The 23,833-nt window shown below is 40.2% G+C and overlaps 1 protein-coding gene across 1 annotated transcript in view; it reads left to right on the forward strand.

The window, feature by feature from the left end:
- The first annotated feature begins 23,378 nt into the window (after positions 1-23,378).
- The window catches only part of CCDC92B (coiled-coil domain containing 92B), a 41,026-nt gene continuing 40,571 nt past the window's right edge, over positions 23,379-23,833 (forward strand). The window contains exon 1 of the mRNA XM_033921570.1: positions 23,379-23,744. The gene's annotated coding sequence lies outside the window, so the exon portion shown is untranslated. The remainder of the gene's footprint in view (positions 23,745-23,833) is intronic.

Here is a 23,833-nt window from a genome sequence, read left to right on the forward strand (position 1 = left end):
GTTTTCTTATCAGGTAATTAACTTATAAACCCCCTCTTTTACTAAGGCTGACGTGTCCATTATATTATATGGACGAACCCTGCTTCCTAAGCCTTCCATCCCTGTTGGAGTCCCGTTGACTAGAGGGGAGTCCCCATGGGAGTCCCGTGGGCCAGAGGGGGGTCCCCATGGAAGTCCCGTGGGTTAGGGGGGATTCCCGCGGGAACCCCGCGGGACCCATGGGATTCCCGCAATCCCCGTTCCCATGCAGACCTCTACATACACTCCTCCACCCCCTAACCATACACACAATTCATCTTTCTCATTCTCTCCTAGCTCCTTCAGTCCACGTAAATCACTCTGTCTCCTTTTAAACAACGCATCATTATATAAATTCTGAATGGTTTCCATATCCTATTAAATCCAGCCAAGTGCTTGTGTAGCAAAGCTGTCAATCTCTCCGTCCACATCTTTATATGCCTATCTTTATATGCCTGCCCTTCACTGTGGTTATCTGGGAGCTTCTCCACTTAGCAGCAATGGAAAGTTTTGCAGTGAGGAATAGAAAATTAACCAAATTGGCTCATGAAAGGTTTCTGTGAAGTCTCATGCATCCTATCCACAAAAAAAAATCATATAATCCTCACATATCATATGTCTCATAATATCGTGTATTATTCTCCTTATATCTAGTCATGGTATATGGGCTTGTCATACCACTGGGACTTGCGTGTATCTGTGAAGCAGAGGCTCTCTATCATAATAAACCCCCCCCCCCTTCCATTTTACTAAACCGTGATAGCGATTTTTAGCGTAGGGAGCCATGCTGAATGCTCCGCAGTGCTTCCAACACTTGTAGAAACTCTACAGCGCGGCTCACTACGCTAAAAATCACTAGCACAGTTTAGTAAAAAAAAAAAAAAAAAGGAGGGTAAAGTGTTTGTAAAGTATTGTGTAAACCTGGTAGTACTATGAAAAAGAAAATAATAATGATCATCTTCATAGGTTGCAGTGGGAGACAAGTGTTTATTTCAAGCCCTTGTTCTAAAGAAATCAAAGCAAATGACTCCCTCTTGTGGTTTCAATATTGCAAAAGAAACGACAACAATTTTTGTACTTCAAATATCTGACAGGATAGGACAATTGGGTACCAAATCTGAATAGCTTGCTTTTATGCAATTTTTCATGTGGATGTCTTTATATTTGGGAATGTCAAAAAAAAAAAGATAGACAAACTAAAAGTTAAAATGTCTAGATAGTTTTTTTGTTTTTAAGTTATGGCAGTTTTGAGAATGGACATTTTTACTACTGAATTTCTGGATATCTTTCTCAAAGTGTCCAAACTCTGGATTCACTAGAGGTAGGTCTTGTCAGACAAATCTGGTCAATTTCTTTGACTGGGTGACCAGAGAATTGGATAGAGGATGTGCACTAGATATGATATATTTAGATTTTAGCAAAGCCTTTGACAGTGTTCCATACAGATGTCTAATAAATAAACTGAGTTCCCTTGGGATGGGTCCTAAAGTGACGGGCTGGGTCAAGAACTGGTTGAGTGGAAGGTAACAGAGGGTAATGATCAATGGAGATCGCTCTGAAGAAAGGGATGTTACCAATGGTGTGCCTCAAATTCTGTTTTTGGGCCTGTTCTTTAACATTTTTATAAATATTACTGAAGGGTTGTTGGGCAAGATTTGTCTCTTTGCAGATGATACCAAAATCTGCAATAGAGTAGACATATTGAATGGTATGAATAACATGAAGAAAGACCTGGCGAAGCTTGAAGAATAGTCTGAAATTTGGCAGCTAAAATTTAATGCTAAGAAATGCAAGGTCTTGCATTTGGGCTGCAAAAACCCGAGGAAATGGTACAGTTTAGGGGTTGAAGAACTTATGTACATGACAGAAGAGCAGGATTTGGGTGTGATTGTATGTGATGATTTTAAGGTGGTCACAACAGGTTGAAAAGGTGATGGCGAAAGCTAGAAGATGCTAGGGTGAATAGGGAGAGGTATGGCCAGTAGGAAAAAGAAGGTATTGATGCCCCTGTAAAAGACTTTGGTGAGACCTCATTTAGAATATTGTGTACAATTCTGGAGACCGCACCTTCAAAAAGATATAAAAAAGATGGAGTCAGTCCAGAGGAAGGCTATTAAAATGGAAATGGTGTGTGGTCTTTGTGATAAGGGGTATGGAGACAGACTTAAAGATCTCAATCTGTATACTTTGGAGAAAAGGCGGGAGAGGGGAGGTATGATAGAGACGTTTAAATCCAAAAAAATTCCAAAAAATGTCACTCGCCAGCAGTGGGCTACCTCTCTAAGATCCAATACCAAAATTCAAAATCAGGTGGAGAAAAAGCCTCAAAAACTGAGTTTTTTGTCTGCCGCTGAAAAAAGAAGAAGTAGCAATTCATACCAGTGGATAGTGGATTTCCTCCAGTTCTGTCCTCTGGCGCCAGAGCTAAGTATTTTGCTTCCTTGTTCAGCAATATTGCATCTAGAACTTTATATTTCATATATAATTATTTATTCATAAAAAGTTTAAAAAGTTTTTATAGAAAAAAAGATATTTAATCTTCTTACATTGTGCTGTGGGTGTGAGTTTTTTGCCTGTGATAAGAAAAAAAATGCCAGCTGTGAATCATCAATGATTGCTGCATGTAAAAAACATTTTTGAGGCTTTTTCTCCACCTGTTTTTGAATTTCAATGTTGGATCTTAGAGGGGTAACCCACTGCTGGTGAGTGATATTTTTTGGAATTTTTTGATTTTACTGTCACTACTTGTTTGATCTTGAGAGACATTTAAATACCTATATAATGTAAATGCGCATGAGTCGAGTCTCTTTCATTTAAAAGGAAACTCTGCAATGAGAGGGCATAGGATGAAGTTATCCAAGGAAATACTTTTTTTACAGAAAGAGTGGTAGATGCATAGAACAGTGTCCCGGAAGAGGTGGTGGAGACAGAGACTGTGTCTGAATTCAAGAAGGTATGGGATAGTCACAAGGGATCTCTTAGAAAGTGGAAGAGATAATGGTTACTGCGGATGGGCAGACTGGATGGGCCATTTGGCCTTTATCTGCCATCATGTTTCTGTTTCTATCAAAAATGCCCCTCATAGTGTGCTAAAGCCCGAACCTGCAGCCAGAGGCAATGGTGAAAGGTCAGAATGAGACACTAGCTGGGCTTACATCTTTGCTAATTCATATCTTGACAAAGCCACAAATCAAATGTCTCTCTCCAATTTTATTATCTGTCCTACTACCAAAGCCCTAATGGCCCTGTAACGGTATTACTAATGACCTGCTAGCTGCTATTTCTGATCTAATAATATTAAAGTGATGAATCAAGAACTAATGTAGCAATTAAATAGCTCTGTATTCTTCAACATGCTTGAACACCGTTCTTTTTCTACTTCCTGTGTTTGAAAATTCATGCTGGTGCAAACCTGAGTTATAGAATTTCCATATGAATTTATTTTTTATAGAAGAAATAAAAATTAAGAAAACTTTGACTAAAGACATACTAAGGGCATGTTTTACAAAGCCGCGCTAGTGGCTGCTGCTCGGTAATGGCCCCGAAGCCCATAGAGATTTAAAGGGCTTCAAGGCTGTTGCCACGCGGCACCCGCTAGCACAGCTTTGTAAAACAGGCTCTGGTCTATGTGTATTTTTAAATCTGATTTTAGAAGATTAGAGGGTGGGCCCTGCTGTTACCTAGTAAAACATTTAGGAGGGATGTTATCAACAATGTTGGGCAGTAATATAGCAAAATGGAGAAGGTGGCCCAGTGGTTAATACACCATTGAAGTTAATTTAAATTTTTTTAAAAAATTAATCAGTTAAGAGTTTGCGTGGAACTCAGAGCAGAGCCTAGTGCCACTTAAGCTGAAGCACCTACCAGCACCTAATGATGCCTACCTGAAAATTCTATACATGGCACTTAAGCGGTTGATTGACAACCATGCTTAGTGGTGCCTAAATGTTAGGCACTGCTAGGTGCCATATAAGGAATCAGACCCTATGGTCATGTTGAAAACAAAGCTGACTAAAGTTGGTACAACCTTAAATATACCTCACCTCTATTTTGTGCACTTCAATGTGCACAAAGATTTGATTCTGGCTGCAGTTATGCTGCCACAGTTTTGTCTCCACTAGGTTGAAGGTGACAAAATGAAAATGAAATACAAAGAACTTCTTTTCAAAGTAAATAAGACAGTGAAGCTGTCATGAGAACAAACTGCATCAGCTTTACCTAGTAGCGATTGTGGTGATGAAGATTACTTCTTCAGTTTTCAGAATGTTGATGGCAGTGACAGAAGTGATGTTGCTGCTGAACTGGACCTATTTCTAAATGGCAGATCTCGTGAAGTAATCAATGTATCACTGATTTTTGAAGTATAACAGATTTGCCTTTAAGTGCTTTTCAGTAAGGAGGTACAAATTATGATTTCAAAAAGATAAAAAATGACAAAAAAAACATGTTAAAATACAATTGCTCCTTCATTATAATGGGAACTATTTAGTTAAGCATCAAATGCTATTATATTTCAAAAACAGTGCCTTGATATGAGGAAACTGTCATTGAACCTATTTCTTTTTTTTTTTTTAATTCTTTATTTATTTTTAACATGAAAACCATCAAGAAAAAATAACTTTCTTGTTCAGATTATTGAGAAAGACATTACAATATATAATAAATGAATATAAAATATAAAGAAAATAGTTTTCTTAATCAATCTTTAGTCCATTATTTATAGATCCAAGAATGTTAATGAGTGAAAAAAAAAGAGGAAATGGAATCATCCAATTAAACAATAAGATAGTGATTTCCTGACTGTGGTTACAGGATTAACTACTAAATTAACTTGATGTTATTGGACCCCCTTCAAGGCGTTTCATGGTGAGAAAACCTGTTAACTGAGATGGTTCAAAGAATATATATGTATTGGATCTATATTTTACAATACATTTACATGGATATCGTAAAAAGAAAACTCCCCCCACTGCTGCCACCCCTGGTTTAAGAAGCAAAAACTGTCGTCTACGTTTTTGGGTTTCCTTTGTCACATCCGGGAACATCTGTATCTTATGTCCAAGAAATTCTTTGTCTCTATTTTTGAAAAACAATTTCAGTAACCAATTTTTATCAGGTGTTAATACCACCGTAAGTAAAAGAGTAGCAGGTTTTACTATTTCTTTAAGAGAAGTTTCCAAAATTGTTGTTACATCCATTGGAGAATTCTGATTTTGTTCCAACTGAGAAGATTCTTCTTTTATTTTTGTTGGCAAGTAAAACACTTGTAGGAAAGGAGGAAGCATATCTTCAGGAATATTTAATATTTCAATCAAATATTTTTTCAACATTTCTTTTGCGGATATCGTTGAAGTTTTAGGAAAATTCAAAATTCTAAGATTATTTAAACGCGAAGTATTTTCTAAACTTTCAACTTTCCTTCTTAAATTGGTATTATCTCTGATTAAAGTACCCTGTACCTGTTTTACTTCTAATAGTTCCTTCTCAATTGTGTCTACTTTAGTTTTCAGTAGAGAAGTATCTTCTTTCACAACTTTAAATTCTTCCTTTTGTTCCAAAACTTTCTTTTCCAAATCCAATATTTGTGGAGATAAAGTCTGTCCCAAGCTTGCAACTAGGTCCCAAATTGAATCCAGGGTGATATTAGTAGGTCTTATTGAAGCAAATGTACCTGGTTGTATTGATTGAATTCCTCCAGTCTCAGGGCTTATCTCTCCTTTGCCTTGTTCTTCTAACTGCTCCACCGCTGTTTCTGCCTCAAGATTGAGAACTTCCGGGGCCAAGCTCAAATTAGCCTCCCGGGGTAGAGAGTCCACCACTTCGGTTAGACTGTCGTCCCTCGGTGAGCTGGCTCTCTGGGGCTGTGGAGGCGGGGATCTTACGTCGGGGCTCAGCGTCGACTCGAGCCCAGGGAAGTTCACTGCCGCCTCACTCGTTGCCGGAACTTCCAGCGGGCGAATCCCCGACAAAATTGGATCCCGTTGTAGGCGCCTCAGAAACTCATCTATAGCCACCGTAGGAGGGGTATCTGCACGCCGCGAGGCTCCGACTGCGCTTCTACCCCTTCTCTTCGGCATTTTGCGAAGGTAAAGTAAGAAGCTATTCCGAAAGCGTCTCACCCACATTGAACCTATTTCTAACTGACACTTCAAACTTGGAACCCTATGATTAACTATTTTGATTAAACATATCTTTGCTTCATTGCTGGCATGGACATCAGAAAAAGGCTCTGCCTAGTGCTGCCATACCAAAGATTACTGATTATAGGCTTTTGAAGGATTTTCCCCGTCCTTATTTTATCACAAAACTAATATGACAATGCAAGGTCTCTACTGGATTTTCTGTACAGATTTTTAACATTGTGATTTGATAATGTAATTATTCTATATGTCTACCTTCTTGGTCCTATTTAATTTATGGAGTTCTTTCCATTTTAAGTTTTATGCACATTCTTTTATTTGTAAACCATTTAGATCAGTCAGTGTCAGAGCGGTATAGCAAATTCCAAATAAACATGAACATAAACATTCTGCCTTCAACGTAGACAAATATACATTCATCTTTCTTTAGAGCTTACCACAAAGACTTCATGTATTAAGATACAATTATGTTTGTTTGCCTGAGAACTCGAGAAATCAGTTATTCATCTGCACCAGATTTTTGTTTTGTTGGTTGTTTTAATACATTTGTTTCAGAATTTTATGTAATAAAAATTAAATTTAAAAAAAAAGTTATTTTGTTTGCTTGGATATCTTTTATCTTGATAGTAAGTTATTTGTCTTCTTTAGCTTTTATTGCCTATAATATTGTAGTTTTATGTGTCAGATATTCAGATTATAGCTACATGTTTTCAATGATATGAATGTCAAGTGGCAGAAATGGGGACCATCCAGTCTTCGAAGTCACAAAGGTCATGTTCTCAAGATATTCCTAATGAATATACAATTTGCATACATTCTGCCTCTATTCATGCATATTCATTAGGGATATTTCAACTGATGATATATGCTCACTCTAAGGACTGGCCGGGTACGTGTAAAATTTTTTTTTCACGTGAGCAAACAGTTCTTTAAAAGTTTTTTTTGTTTAAGGGGGGCATGAGGAGCTTAGACTTCCTCACTTTGGGCTCAGGACCCCCCCTCCTCTAAAATTATGGCACCATTGCTATGACTGGTGGGGATCCTCAAGCTCTGCCAACAGAAGAGGACCTCCTCTATGTTGTCAGGCACTTTCATTGGACATGGTGTTCACCAATACACAAACACCAAGAATGCACAGGCATGAGACAGGGCGCTGCCAGCCTATGGAAAGTGCTGCAAACAGTGAGCATAGGAAAGTTCCTGGCAGCCAGGAGCGGATTTCTTCCACTGGTGGGTATGGGGATCCCCATCAGTTCAGTTATTTACAATTTGAATTGAGGGTCATCGGGAGGGGGGCATGGAAGCAGGGCACAGGAAGAGAGTGGAGGATGGGGCGTACTTTTGTGCCCATTTAATTTAGTTTCGGGCCCACTCAAAACTGAATGTCTACCTATGCCACTGCATTACACATCCAAGAGGGCCCTCAAACATTTTGATCCTAAATGTATGCCTAGTTTCACTAGGTCTTAATCCTGCTCTGACTGGAGCTAAACTCCAAAAAAAACTACAGCTGAACATAATGCCTGCTCTCCACAATTAATAAGGATTATGTGGATTTTCTGAAGAGAAATTTGCCATCCACATTGGGCGAAATCATTGGGTTCAGGTAGTCCCATTTGGCAACCCTTTGTAAAAGGTAGGGCAAATTTGCAGCCGAACAAAAAAAAATTCACAGTAGATTCTGCCTGTTCTGGGCTCCTGGGTAGGACGCAATATAAAATTGAAATAAATAAAAATAAAATTAATTCAAATGGAAAAGATGCAATGGGTTTTCCCTTCAGGTCTTAGGGGAGACTTCAGTATTCCATTTGTACTCAATCCTTAAATGTATGTTCAAGTTCAATTTATTTGATATACTGCAAATATAAAACCAGGGTAAATCTAAGCGGTTTACAATAAAATGATATTTTAAAAAATAAATAAATAAATAAATAAGAGCAAAAACAAAATAAGAAGGGGAAAGGGAACAAAATAGACAAAATGCAAAATTCCGACAAACAAACGAACAAATTTGAGTATGTGAGAAAAGAAAGGTAGGCTACACTAAAAATGAAAGAGTGGGGAAAGGGAAGGAGTAGAACAAATAAGGTAGGGATAATAGAACATATTTGATTTCTACCCACACATGTTGAGATGTAATCAGGAAGTACAGAGAAGGAAAAATTGCCTACGATTATGACTGAACAGAAGGTGAGAGTTAAGAGCAAAAAGCCAAAGAAAAATAGTATGCCTTTAATTACATCTTGAATGTCACAAGTGATTTTTCAGAATGGAGGTAAAGAGTGCCAGAGAGTGGGAGCCAGGACAGAAAATGTAGAATTCCCAGGAAATATCAAGCAATAATTGTTAAAACAAGGGAATGACCAACGACTGTTGTTGAGATGAGCGTAGGGTTCTTTGCGGAGAATATAGAACCAGGAGACTAAATCAAAACGAAGGAAGACCACTTGATAGTATAAGTTCAACCTTGAAGACATTGCCCATTGTTTTTTTTGGGGGGTTTTTTTTTTTTTTCATTTTATGTTCAAATGATTTTTATTATTTCAACCAGAACATACAAATAGAAGCTGCATACAAATCCAAAGAATAACAGTGCAAGCTCACCCCCGCCCCTCCCATCCCTCCCCACCCCAAAAGTCCAATGCCACTACCATGGCTGAGAGTGTAAGATAGTCCTAACAATTCAAGAGTCTACTGCGAGCATACGGTGTGAGGTCCTGCCAGAAGCATTCCCAGGTCTGACAGAATTGCAAGAAGCACAAGTACTGGAAATTGCATGAGGCTTGGAAGAACTGCGAGTGTGAGTCATTAATGTATAGCACCAGGATAAAAAATAAAATAAGACACCAGGATAAAAAAAAAATAGAAAGTAGTATAATAGAACACGTTCCTACAAGGAGCTACTACAGAAGGATCAAATGATTTAAGTGCCACTTCCATAACAAAAGTCCTCAGTGTATGATTTGGGTTGGGAGATTTGAAATGAGTTGTTTAAACCTCCAGCACAGTGCATTGAGTATGTTACAATTCACAAAGTAAAACACTGCTTTAATGGTTTGCTCCTTCACCCTAAATTGAAGGTACATTTATCACCAAAGAAAATTATTTGCCGAGAGTTGAAGCATGTTTCAGGGTGCCCATCAAACTCAGTCATGCACACAGACATCATTTTGATTCATAATGCACTGACATAGATGATTAATCCTCTAGAAGTTGTTTCTCTCTGTGACAGGGAACAGAGCATATTTTTCCTGGGATCTAAGATACCACCACACCCAAGGATCCTGCCCAGCTGCCTCTGTCCTTCCTGCATTTGTGATTTACTGAGGAGAATAAAGGCAGCATACTCACCATCTCACCAGCTCCCATCTGGTCTCTCCAGTGGGTTTTGTGGCAGCCATCTCCAGCGCTCGCAGGGGGAGATGGATAAGAGCCAGGGGTCTGAATCATCCCCTATCGTCGGGGACAAATAGAGGATTTTGCAGGAACCCACCCTGCAAAGTCTTTTTTACAAATCACAGCAGCAGAGCAGAGCAGAGCACATCAGCACAGCACTCTATGACACCGGAAAAAGTACCGCAGCAGAAAGGATTCCGAGAGAGCCTACTCTGGGAAATGAAGGACGGTGTACATCATTAATGCAGTCTCCATGTGAATAATTAATACCCCCAAGGTTTATTGTAAAGTAAAATCTGTCAAGTTTCATGTTCTACTACTCTTGCTCATTTCTTTAGTGCTACTAGATTATACAGCATTGTGCACAAATGCAAAGATTCAGGACTGTAGCGTTAAGAATGGTCTAGTCATGTTCTGCAGCATGATTGCACGTCCCATGAGTGGAGACTTTGGGGCCACTCAGCACAGTCTACTTGGCACAGGGCTTTCATTTCAGGGAGTTCACAGGGTCAGTGGCATGGTGAGTGGTGCCCCCGTCCTCTTCTCCGCCCTCCCCCTGCCACTTCCCACCCCCTCCTGCCACCTGTGCAACACTTCCCCCATACCTCTAACGTTCCTGGTATGAGGAGTCACCCCCAAGCTGCTGTCATGCCAGCATTGGCTCTTCCTCTGATGTCATGTCCTAGGCGCGGATCCAGGAAGTGACATCAGAGGAAGAGCCGACACCGACACAACAGTAGCTTGGGGGTTGCTGCTCATGCCAGGAATGTTACAGAGGTACAGGGGAAGGGAAGCGGCACACATACACAGTAGTGGGGGGCAGGGAAGGAGCATAGGCAGAGGACGGGTGCCTGCACCCTCACCAAGGCGATGCCCCCCCCTTACTATGGGGGCAGGGAGTGCTTAAGCTGCCGATCATGTTTCCCCTCTTCTATACAAATCACACTGGCTACCCGTTGAGCATAGAATCAGTTACAAAATCTTACTTTTTACCTTTAAAATCCGGCAAAGTAACCAGCCCGAATTTATCGACAGACTCCTTATTCCTTACAGTCCTTCCAAAACTCTTCGCTCTGACACAGAATCTCCTTACTGAGGATAATTAGCACTATGAGATCTAACAATTTCGCCATTACAGCACCCACTTTATGGAATTCCTTGTCTAACTACCTACGGGCAATATCTGTATTAGGGAAAAGTGCCCGCAAGCAGAGGAGGTGCAAATTCCTGCCAGTACATTTTCCTTTTATTTTCATAGTGAAATCACATGCCTTTGAAAGCTGGTACAAAAACCACAGTTTTAAAAAAGTAAACATAAACGGAAAGAACCACTCTTGTGGTATCCTTTGTTTTTGAGCTCTAAACTATTTGGAGCTCAAAAAGTCTGGATATATCCCGGATGTATCAAAAACAACTCAAGAGCGAAGGAAAGATTTCCTTTCTTTACGACAAGATACAATTAAATTGGGTGCTACATTCCTCTTAACGTATCCCTGTAAATGCTTGGTAAGGTATTTGGGAATCAAATATACCTTTTATTCCTCGGAACAACTTAAGGAATTTCTAGTCGTCAAGAAAATCATCAAGGACTGATTAGGAAGGGTTTTTGATTATTATTAGCAGCTGTCTTCATAAGAACATAAGAAACGCCTTCACCGAATCAGACCTTTTGGTCTATCCAGTCCGGTGACCCGCACACGCGGAGGCCAAGCCAGGTGTTCCCCGATGAAGACCTGTTTACCCGTATCCATCAATGTGATTTGCAATTTTTGTTCGCTCTTATATGTTTCTTGCTGCACAATCATGGAATAGTTTCATATGAGGAAAGACAAATGGTTGGGGCTCTTGAGCTTGGAAAAAAGTTGGCTGAGGGGAGATATAATTGAAGTCTACAAAATCCTGAATGGAGTAGATCGATTTTTCACTCTGTCAAAAATTACAAAAAGACTAGGGGACACTCGAAGTTACAGGGAAATACTTTTAAAACCAATAGGAGGAAATTTTTTTTCACTCAAGAGAATAAGCTCTGGAACTGCAAGAAGGTGTGCATCCAACTTGCCCTTGAAACCCAGAATGGTGGTCTCCGTCACAACCTCCTCCGGGAGAGCATTCCAAGCGTCCACCACTCGCTGCGTGAAACAGAACTTCCTGGTATTTGTCTTGAGCCTGTCGCCTCTCAACTTCAGTCCATGACCTCTTGTCTGATTTACATTTGACAACGTGAATAACGATGCTTCTCGCTCTATTTTGTCGAATCCTTTTATTATTTTATAAGTCTCTATCATATCCCCTCGCAGGTCTTTTGTTTAAAATTATTGCCTTTACTTTCTTCAAATTTAAAAGTTGACTTTCTTTCTGTGTGGTGGTCTAAGAAAGGTTATAGAATTTTTCTTTATTAGGGAGGTTGTGTTTTCTCCCTTATTGTTTGAGTGTTTTTCTTTTCTGTTTTTCTGTAGCAAGATGTATTCTTGTGATAATATGAATACTATTTTTTCTTTATTTATAAAGTTAACATGGACTGCGCAGCAACACAAGACAGTTTGATATTTCCTTCACCGTGGACATCAAGCCTGGCTCTACACATTTGTAGAATATATGGGAGATTAAGTGACCCTGGGCAAATCACTTAATTCCCCAATGCCCCAGGTACATTAGATAGTGTGCGAGCCTACCAGGACAGGAGAAAATATTCAACTACCTGAATGTAGACCACTTGGGTTATAAGTGGTATATAAATACTATTACTGGGGCTTAAAGAGCATTTGGAAGAAGATCAAGAGAATACAGATGGGAAAAGAAAATCCTATCAACAGGTAGCGCTGAGCTGACCACTGATGAAATTCCACTGGATGGCAGTGTATGTCAAGGAATTTCTTACTGTGTTTTAAAAAAGAAAGACTTGAGGACCTAAACATGTAAGACTTAGAGAACAGCATGGTTATCATCTAACTTTATGATGAATATGTTTAAATATGTATGTTGATGAATAAATGAATCGTTTCAAAACAAGGTGAAGTTGTAGAACTAGAGGACATAATATGAAGCTGCAGAGACTCAGGATAAAGACAGGGAATACACGGTCAAGTCACTTTATTATGACCATTGCTAACTGTGACGTCGGGGATGCACAGCCAGTGAACAAATGCACGTGTTGCGCATAGACTTAGTGGGTATATAAGGTGGGATGTCAGCAAGTTGCCAATATAGCAACTGTGGCTGTCATTTATCAGACATATGATCATCGACCAACAGGCCAAGTGTGGCAGCATTTCAGAAATGGAGTTAGTTTGAGAACTGTTCACTGGGCTTCTGTGATTAAAGTGTACCATGAGTGGAGGAATGTACCCTTTTCGACAACCTGATGTGGTAACTGTGGGGTAGCATGAGCCATCGATGTGAGAGGTGAATGTCGGGCTGTGCAGGTTGGTGCGGGCCGACCTGCCTGCTACCGTGGAGCAACTCACCATCCAAATGAACCAGGGGGCTTCCAGATGCATGTCCAAAACAACTGTGCAGCGAGTCCTGTTGCGAATGGGCCTCCAAAGTAGACAGCTGGTGATTGCATCCATGCTCACAAGGGTTCATCACAAAAAATGGCTGCAATTTGCACAGGAGTATCGACATGGGACTCGCACCAACTGGTTGCCTTCTCTGATAAGTCATGTTTTGAGCTCCACTGAACAGATGGATATTGGCATGTCAGGTGTGACACCACCGAGAATCAATATGCAGCAACCACTGTTGGATGTACACAAGCTGGTGGCAGCAGGATAAAGTTGCCAGGAGATAGGAAATATTTTTCCATAGATAGGTAGCAGATCCCTAGAGTATCTTCTCAGAAGAGGAGGTAGAGAAGAATTGGTGAGAGATTTTACAAAAGAGTTTCTAAATGGCAAGAGGATGGAAATAAAGTGTTCAGCACTCAGTTCACCTTGCCACCATGAAATCAAGTACACAACTAACCACTAGTTAAAGTCTGTAACAGACAATATCTACCTCATGGCATCTTTCTTACTCTATGTAATTTTCCCAAATTTATTAAAATATGATATACCGTCTTAAAAATTGTCAAAGCGGTGTACATTAAAAATATAAAATTAGGAACATACTATAAATACTTTGGGTAGATTCATGACAGATCAAGACATAAGGGAGGAAGGGTAGAACTACAATCATTTATAGGAAAGAAGGAGAGAAGGATGGCACAAAAGGGGAGGGAAGCTATGCTCTTCTTGAATTATTATTTTTGGCAGTAGTCAATGAGCTTGGATGGGAAGTCATAAGTTATATGCATCCTTGAATATGAAGGTTTTTTAATTCATTTTAAATTTATCAATATTTTCTTCCTCTTTTAGGTAAGCTGGTAATGAATTCCAGTGTTCGGGTGCACTAACAGAGAAAATACGTTTGCGGGTTGTATCATAGAAAAGGTGTCTTAGACAAGGGATATGTAAAAGATGTTGACTACTAGATCTTAGAATTCTTGATGAGCAATAAGGGACAAACAATCTGTCCATGAAATTTGGTGTATGGAGAGATTTTGTTTTAAATGTTAACAATATGATTTTATAAGTAATACGGTGTGTTATCGGAAGCCAATGGGATTTTTAAAAGGAATGGGGTTACATGATCAAATTTGTTTCCTTTACAGCATCATTTTGTCTGAAATCACCAGACAAAAAGGTAGGAAAATGATTTTATTTTCAATTTAGTGATCAAAATGTGTTTGTTTTGAGAATTTATATCTGCTGTCTATATTTTGCATTATGGCCCCCCTTTTACTAAACCGTGATAGTGGTTTTTAGCGCAGGGAGCCTATGAGCGTTGGGAGTTGCAAGAGGCATTTAGTGGAGAGGGACAGATTCTTTAAACTTTCGAAAACTAAAAGATTGAGAAGGCATTTGGAAAAATTAAGAAGGGACAGATTCAGAACCAATGCTAGGAAGTTCTTCTTCACCCAAAGGGTGGTGGACACCTGGAATGCACTTCCAGAGGGTGTGATAGGACAGTGTACGGTATTGGGGTTCAAGAAGGAATTGGATAATTTCCTGAAGGAAAAGGGGATAGAAGGGTATAGATAGAGGATTACTATACAGGTCCTGGACCTGATGGGCCGCCGCGTGAGTGGACTGCTGGGCGCGATGGACCTCTGGTCTGACCCAGCAAAGGCACTGCTTATGTTCTTATGTTCTTATGTACAGCAGTGTGTTGGCTAATTTGTAGTCTGCGGAGTTCTTTCTAGGGAGTCCATTGTACAAGGAGTTGCAGTAATCCAGTTGAGAAATGACTAATGAATATAGGAGGATATTAAGAGATGATGGCTCTAATATTACATTACATTACATTACATAAGTGATTTCTATTCCGCTTGTGCCTTGCGGTTCTAAGCGGATTACATGTTAGAAGACTGGACATTTCCAGTAGCATTGCAGTACATATAAACAAGAATGCGTTAAGTTACAATTGTTGTTCTGGACTTTTCCAGGATAAATTGGTAGTAGATAGTAGATAGTGATAGGTTGTTTAGACGAATAGAGATAATATTGTCCGGATTCTGTTGTTTGAGATAGATCTAATCATTCTTAATTTGTAGAAGCATTTTTTTTTTTAAATTCTTTATTTAATAATTTTTATTCTAATACAGCAATCTCACTACAACATATGATCAACATAGAAATAAACTAATAAAGATAATGCAACTTATCTATCCTACTATTAAAGGAATCCTTCATCTCTACAACACATAATCATCATTGGATGTGATTCACAATCTTAATAAACTAATAAAGATAATGCAGCTTATCCATCCTACTATTATAACAATCCTATCCCCTACCTCTGTCCATAATTTTTGTATCTATTCCTAACAAGGAAATGGGTCTATAACTAGCACAAAGTGTAGCAACAAAAACCATCCCTAACAGAACTAAGATGTAAACACCATCAAATATCCAATACAGAATACTCTCAAAATTCTGGGAACACACCTAGACAGAGGCTGCACAATGCAAACACAAATACACAAAACCATAAAAAAAGCATTCTTCACCATGTGAAACCTAAGAAAAATAAGAAAATTATTTTCCAAAGAACACTTCAAGATCATTGTACAATCCCTCATACTCAGCTCCTTAGATTACTGCAACAGCCTCTACCTACCTTGCCCAAATACTATGATAAAACAACTACAGACCGTTCAGAACACAGCTATCAGACTCATCTACTCGCTCAGCAAATTCGACCACGTCACACCCGCCTATGTAGACTCTCACTGGCTTCCGATAAAAGCAAGAACTCAATTCAAACTCTACTGCTTACTTTTCAAAGTAACCCATGGTATGGCCTCCAATTACCTGAACAACCGTCTTTGCCGCTACCGACTACCCAGATCAAGAAGAACTCAGAATCTTTTCACCTTCCCCCCTCATAATGGTACCCGACGTAAGAAACTTTACGACAGCCTTCTAGCAACTCAGGCAGCGAAAATTGACCCCACCATCACCAAACTGATGATCAAAACAACAGACATCAAAGTGTTTCGGAAAGAAATCAAAACATTTCTTTTCAAAAAACACGTCCTTACTTAATATTCCCCCCCTACAATCGCACATGCACTCTCCCCAGCAAATAACACACTAGTCATCCCCTTGAACCTCATTTACCAAAAATATCCAAACTCCTACATAAGCATCTCCCTTAGGTATCCATTTAACCTTTTCCTAAATAAGCATCTCCCCTAGGTATCCACTTAACTGATTCCTTCAAAGTTAGGTATCTTTCTTCAGTTGCCTATATTGTTTTCCCCACTGAACCTTGTAACTACTTGAACCCTGTCAAGTTATTCTATCGATAAATCCAGATATCTTATACTTGTATTACTATACCACAACATGTAATTTACTTAAATCGTTGTAATGTAATTCTCTCGGTAATGTCCTGATCTCTTTTAACTGTAATCCGCTTAGAACTGCAAGGCACAGGCGGAATAGAAATCACAAATGTAATGTAATGTAATGTATTGTCTTTTCCTGTTTTAGTGTAGAAGCATTTTTTAACGATGGAACCTGTTTGCGAGTGGAGAGTCAGTTTTTTTCCTCTATATGTTCAGCTAATATAATAATAATAATTTTATTTCTTATATACCGCTATACCATAAGTTCAAAGCGGTTTACAATGAGAGTTGTGCTAAGAGAGCAAGCAGTGTTTACAATAGGAGACATATGTTTACAACAAGATACATATGTTTGGAGAAAGATATAAGATACAAGCTTTTGGAATCAGAATCTAGGATACATAAGCTTTGGGATAAGATATCTAAGATGCTTAGGCTTGGTACCAGAAGTCTTGGATACATTATCTTTGGAATAAGATATTTCAGATATATAGGCTTGGAACAGGGTACATCTGGATGTGAACAAGATATTTACAATGTGAATAACATACAGGGTATTACCATGTGAAAGATACAGGAAGATTTTACAGGATAATACGATTTGAAAGATAAAAGAGATCAACGCTGTTTACAGGAAGAAATTTACCATGTGAATAAGAGAGGATAACGGCAATATACTACGAAAGGGGGAGGGCAGGGGCAGCGGATGGGCTTTCGGGGGGATTACAATTGGGAGAGGGGAAAGACTTAGGTAGCTTTAAAGAGACGTGTCTTCAGGGATTTTCTGAAGTCAGTGTATGAAGTGGCCTCGAGTATTGGTTTTGCTAGTCATGTGTTCAGTTTAGCTGCCTGGAATGATAGCATTCTGTCTAGGTACTTCTTGTAGCGATGTGATTTCAGTGAAGGGTAAATAAAGAGGTTTGTTCTGCGAGAGGTCTTATTCTGGCAGTTGGTGAAGAATTGGGCAGCTCCACTGAGTAGGGTTACCAGATATCTGGATTTCCCCAGATATGTCCTCCTTTTAAAGGGCATGTCTGGGGGTCCGGATGGCTTTTCAAAATCCGGCACTTTGTCTGGGTTTTGAAAAGCTTCCCATCAAAATCACATTGGGAAGCGGGATTCTTAAAAAATGCTGAGCCATTATCAAAAAGTGGCATTGGCTTTTGGCGACAAAAATAAGCGACTGGTTCAGGGGTGCCAGTCAGTGTCAGAGACTGCTAGAAAGCCCCCGTGTTGTGATGCAGCAGGAAAGATGCCCATTCTCTCCACTGTATCACAACACTCCTTCCCTGCAGCAGTGGCAGTGAACACCCCCTCCCCGGAATGGCAGTGACACTACCCCCCCTGCAGCGGGAGAGATGCCCTCATGTTAGCGTTTAGCGCGTGCTAAAACGGCTAGCGAGTCTTAGTAAAAAGACCCCAAAGTTCCTTACATGTTCCGATGTTTTGGTATACATTTTTGCATTACTAAGCCTCTGTTACTACCTGAGTGCAAACCGCTTGAGTACAGTTGTAAAACTACAATAAAAGGCGGTATACAAGTCCCAAGCCCTTTCCCTTAATGAGTGGCGACAAGGTTACGGTGTTCATATGCCAGTGCTGGAGGCCCTAAGTTCCCATTTCAGATGTCAGTGTTTTCTCTGAAAATTAAATCCTTGCAAGCAGGTGAAGGATACAGGATGAAACTTGATAGACCACCTTTCTGTGGTTACAATCAAAGCGGTTTGCATAAGGACATAAGTGTCGCCACCTTGGTCACAAGTACCTAGCCAGAGTAAAACAGATGATATGCTGCTTATCCTAGAAATAAGCAGTGGATTTTCCCCTAGTCCATCTTTTTACATATTAAATTCAGGTACTTATTTTGTCCCTGGGGCAATGGAGGGTTACTTGACTTGCCCAGAGTCACAAGGAGCTGCAGCGGGAATTGAAGCCAGTTCCCCAGATTCTTGGGCTGCTGCACTAACCATTAGGCTAAACCTCCACTCAATGTTAGGTTTAAGACAATTTTTGTTCAGTCTTATATGTTTCTTGCTGCACAATCATGGAATAGTTTCATATGAGGAAAGACAAATGGTTGGGGCTCTTGAGCTTGGAAAAGAGTCGGCTGAGGGGAGATATGATTGAAGTCTACAAAATCCTGAATGGAGTAGAACGGGTACAAGTAGATCGATTTTTCACTCTGTCAAAAATTACAAAAAGACTAGGGGACACTCGAAGTTACAGGGAAATACTTTTAAAACCAATAGGAGGAAATTTTTTTTCACTCAAGAGAATAGTTAAGCTCTGGAACGCGTTGTCAGAAGTTGTGGTAAGAGCAGTTAACGAAGCTGGTTTTGAAAAAGGTTTGGACAAGTTCTTGGAGGAAAAGTCCATAGTCTGGTAAGAGCGGATAGCGTAGCTGGTTTTAAAAAAGGTTTGGACAAGTTCCTAGAGGAAAAGTCCATAGTCTGTTATTGAGAAAAACATGGGGGAAGCCACTGCTTGCCCTGGATCGGTAGCATCAAATATTGCTACTCCTTGGGTTTTGCCAGGTACTAGTGACCTGGATTGGCCATCGTGAGAACGGGCTACTGAGTGTGATGGACCAATGGTCTGACCCAGTAAGGCTATTCTTATGTTCTGTGATAATTTGGCCTTCTGATAGTTATTCTATGTTTAGAAAAATGCAGAAGACTTGTCTCTTTGAAAATCCTTGATGTTAGGCGAACCGTATATATGTAATCGCCTGCCTAGTAATTAAGTTTTATGTATTCTACCTTGAATCTAAATAACTCCCCTCCCCTTTTACAAAGCTGCAGTAGCGGCTGCTATGCGACAAACGCTCTGAGGCCCATTAAATCCTTATGGGCGTCAGAGTGATTATTGCGGTTTTGTAAAAAGAGCCCAGAGATATGGCGGATTATAAGTCATATGTCCCCTGGAAGCTGGTCTGGTAATTTATAAAATTTTTCTATATACTTTTATATGACTTTAAGAATATGGGCAAAAGAAAGATAAAACCTAAAAGCTCTACTCCAGTGGTATCAGGTCCAATGGACAGACATTTATTATTATTTTCGGATAATCCACCAGTGATACCACCAGATGCAGATTCCTCTTTGTCAGGAGCCTCAATGAGTCCTCTCAATCGTACTCCTCCCCTTCATCCGGTACCCAGTGACAGTGGGAATATAACCCCCGCTATATCTGATGCTCAAGTGATTTCATCCACCCACTCAAGTAAATTAATATATGCCGAAATACCCAAACCTTTGATATTTTCTGGTGGAGCGGATGAAAGCACACGAACAGAAGAAACACAGGATATTACCTTAAAAGACTTATGGTTAGGTATATCTAGGGTTGAAGGGTATCTCAGGACAACGATGAAGCAAATGGGAGATTATTCCCAGTCAGTTTCTTCTAAATTAGAAAATGTGGATGCTAACTTAGGTTGTTTGGATAAATGACTAAATGTGGTGGAAAATCAATGCAATAATTTGCAAGCTGTCTCTGTATCAGCTGTTAAAGATTCAACTGTAATACATTCTAAAATTGAAAATATGAATAGAGTGAAAAATCTACGCTTGGTCAATTTTCCAGTAACTCACTTGTTGTCACCGGAGATTCTATTAAGGAAATTCTTTAAAGAAGTACTGGGATTGGCCAATGCAGAGAATTTTCCAATAAATAATTATTACTATATTCCTTTCAAAAAACTTGAATCTGTCCAGGGGGAGGACCATCTGACCACACCAGAGGTAAATTTGACTGAATTTCTAGAAGACACACAGGATGTGATTCAGACTCGGTCCACCCTGATAATAACATGCATGAGCGAGATGGAAACTGGGATTCAAAACCTACTAGTCCTTGGGCAAGTCCTTTACTGTTACCTCAGGTACATTCTTAGACTGGAATTCCCTACCTAATGCACCTGAATGTATCTTGTCTTGAGCTACTAATGAAAAGGCATGAACTAAATCTAAGTGGTCCTGTATCAGTCAATTTACCTGTATAAATTGCATTGAAAATGCCCTTGTTGGGTTGCACCGCCCTTACCATGCATTCTTTTAATTTAGCTCACTATTTTGCTTCAGAAAGGTTTTCCTGCCCTGCCAGAGCCTTATTAAGTTATGTTCTGTAACTTGGCAGGAAATTGCCTTGGATGCACTGAATACTGAGAACAGCATCTAAAATGGTGATTTATTAGGTGACCAAACCAGAGCACGAAAATATTAGACAAATAGAAATCTATTTAGATGCCACAGTTTAGTAGAAGGTGTTATTTGTAAATGCTTTTAAGCCTGATTCTGAGCAGCTAAGCCTGAAGAGAAGCAGAGAAGAAAAACATAAGAATATACAGTGAGGTGCTTTAAAACCAAAAGTCCACGGAAACCAATATCATGTCTCCGATGATGGCCAATACATGTAAGTTGCAATTACCCAGCAGGATCTCGGGTACTATAACCATTCCATGCTACTCATTCTCAGTTATAAGCAGTTGACTTTCAAGACTACATGACCGATAATGGTTTATAGACTTTTCTGCTAGAATCCCATCTAAACCCATTTTAAAGCCAGCAATGCTGAGTACCTTGACCACATGTTTTGACTACATATTCCACGGCTTAGTTGTATTCTGTCTACTAGTTTGTGTCCCTCTCCTTTCAGTGCTATTCCAGAAGTTATACAACCCTTCCCTATTCCACTGCATTGCTGATTTTATAGACTTGCAATTTTTCAACAGTAGATAGGGCGAAGACTTACCATATGAATATTTAATTAGCATCTGCCCTATAAATATTGATTTTTGACTTAATCTAGAAAACAATTTAGAATTTATCAATGAGCGCTATCCCATACTCTTTCAAAATTTTCCAGTCATCCTCAAAAATGCCTATTTTAAGCCTAGGAGTAAAGTGCAGCCCTTAACATTGAGCATGGTTTTCATAAAATTTAAGACACTGAGGATAAATAATATATTCCCAATTGGAATACTTAATCACATCTATCAAGATTGACATCAATTAAAAATACATTTTCCAGGAAAATTGAGGAAATCTTATGCCTCAAAAAAGCATCTTGGCCAAGACATTAATCATTTGGATTCCATGAATCTGTCCTCTCCTAGTTTGCCTCCTACCTTTCCCAATGCACCTTTAATGTATGTGTGTTGGTGGGTCCTCTTCTGTTGCTACCCCACTAGCGGTTGGTGTACCCCAGGGTTCTGTCTTAGGACCTCTTCTCTCTCTACACCTCTTCCCTTGGTGCCCTGATCTCCTCCCATGGCTTCCAGTATCACCTATATGCTGATGACTCCCAGATCTATCTCTACACGTGAAATTTCACCTAAAGTCCAAGAATAAGTCTCTGCTTGTTTGGATGACATTGCTGCCTGGATGTCCTGCCCTCATCTGAAACTAAATATGTCCAAGACTGAGCTGCTCCTCTTTCCTCCTAAACCCTCTGCTCCTCCTCCTCCTCCTTTCTCCATCTCTGTAAATAATACTGTCATTTTTCCAGTCTCCTCTGCTCGCAACCTTGGAGTGGTCTTTGATTCTGACCTCTCATTTTCTACGTATATCCAACAAGCTGCTAAGACCTGTTGCTTCTATCTCTTCAATATCACCAAAATTTGCCCCTTCCTCTCTGAGCACACTACCCGGACCCTGGTCCAAGCTCTTATAACCGCATGCTTAGATTACTGCAATCTATGCCTAACTGGTATCCCTCAGTGTTGCCTCTCCCCCTTGCAATCTGTGCAAAACTCTGCTGCACAACTCATCTTCTATCAACCTTGCTTCACTGGCTCCCTATCTGCCATCGCATACAGTTCAAGATCTTATTGTTGACCTGCAAGTGTGTTCATTCTGCTACCCCTCAATATCTCTCCTTGCTTCTCTCTCCTTGTACACCTCCCAGAGAACTCAGTTCCTCAAATAAATCACTCTTAGCTGAACCTTCTCCTCCACTGCCAATTCCAGACTTTGTTCCTTTCATCTAGCCACCCCCTATGTCTGGAATAAATTACCTGAGTTTGTCCGTCAATCCCCTTCGTGTTTAAAAGCAGACTGAAAACTCACCTTTTTGATATAGCCTTCAATCCTTAACCCTACTCCTCTGCCCTCCAACTCAGCCAGCAGATTAACCATTCCCCTTAACTGTATCCATGACATCCTGTTTGTCTGTCTTGCCCGTTTAGATTGTAAGCTCTATCGAGCAGGGACTGTTTTCTTACTCTTTGCGACTGTGCAGTTCTGTGTGCTTCTGGTAGCACTATAGAAATAATTAATAGTAGTATAGCAGAAGTAGAATGTGAGTTCTAACCTAGAGATTACCAACATTTCTTAAGCAGGAATAAGAAAATAAGGATTTATTATGCAGTTTCCAAAGGGATTTTTTAAGCAAAATCTATGAATTCTTTACTAAAAATAACTTTCCTAGAGTTAGGGAGTTGGGCACCGATACAGGACGGTATGCTGAAATGTTCTTAGTCCATCTGAGCGTTATTTTGTCTCTGTAGCTGAAAAGAGTGTTGTTATCTTATTTCGCTATGTTTTGGGGGTTTTTTTAAACATCGTTTCAGATCATTCATTGAAACAGATCCACGTCATTCTGGGTTGGGCTGAGAACTTTTCAGCACCTCCTCGTACTCCGCAGTTTCGTTTCAGCACCAGGGACAGATCCCCCGCTGGCTGCGGCGGCTCTGAACTCGAATTCGCTTCAGCTTCCCTTTCGGCGCCGTAATGCAGCTAAAAATGTCATTCCTAGTAAAAGGCCGAGTGAATCTCCGTCGGATCCCTCATCTTGGAGGGCGCTGGTGCATCTCTAGGGAGGTGCCAATGCTGATGATTTCATCGAGCCGATAATATGATGCTCCCTCCCCCCTCCAGCCTGATCTCACCAGTTCCGGTCACGTTGCTCTGTGTTTACGCCCGAGCCCTGGCTGCCTCTGCATGAATCCGATCTCGTCCCAAGTGAGCGGCCTTCGCGGCTGTAACCTTCTGGCTGAACGGACTTATAATGGATAATTCATTTTTAACTTGGAAGCGTACCGTGCCGAATCGATTTTATCCGGTGCTTTACCAGTTGACGAGATCTGGGGGGGAAGGAGGGCTACTCCTCCTCCCGCTCTGGATTTGTGTCTCTGCGGATGTTTAGGTGGAGTGTGGAGCTCGATAGAGTGGCACAGGCGTTTCCAACACCCCATCCCCAAGGCTTTGCCCTTGCCATGCACCGCTGCCACATCCACCCGCATAAAACAGCCAGGAGCGAAACTGAGCGGATCAACTTCTCTTCTCCTTTCATCACTGGTAAGAGAACCTAGCTGGGACGATCATGGGTTGTTTGCTGCATACATGTTTAAAAGCTGATTTATGACTTCTTGCAGCATAACAAATAA

Source organism: Geotrypetes seraphini, chromosome 15, assembly GCF_902459505.1.
Source record: "Geotrypetes seraphini chromosome 15, aGeoSer1.1, whole genome shotgun sequence".
Taxonomy (NCBI): Eukaryota; Metazoa; Chordata; class Amphibia; order Gymnophiona; family Dermophiidae; genus Geotrypetes; species Geotrypetes seraphini.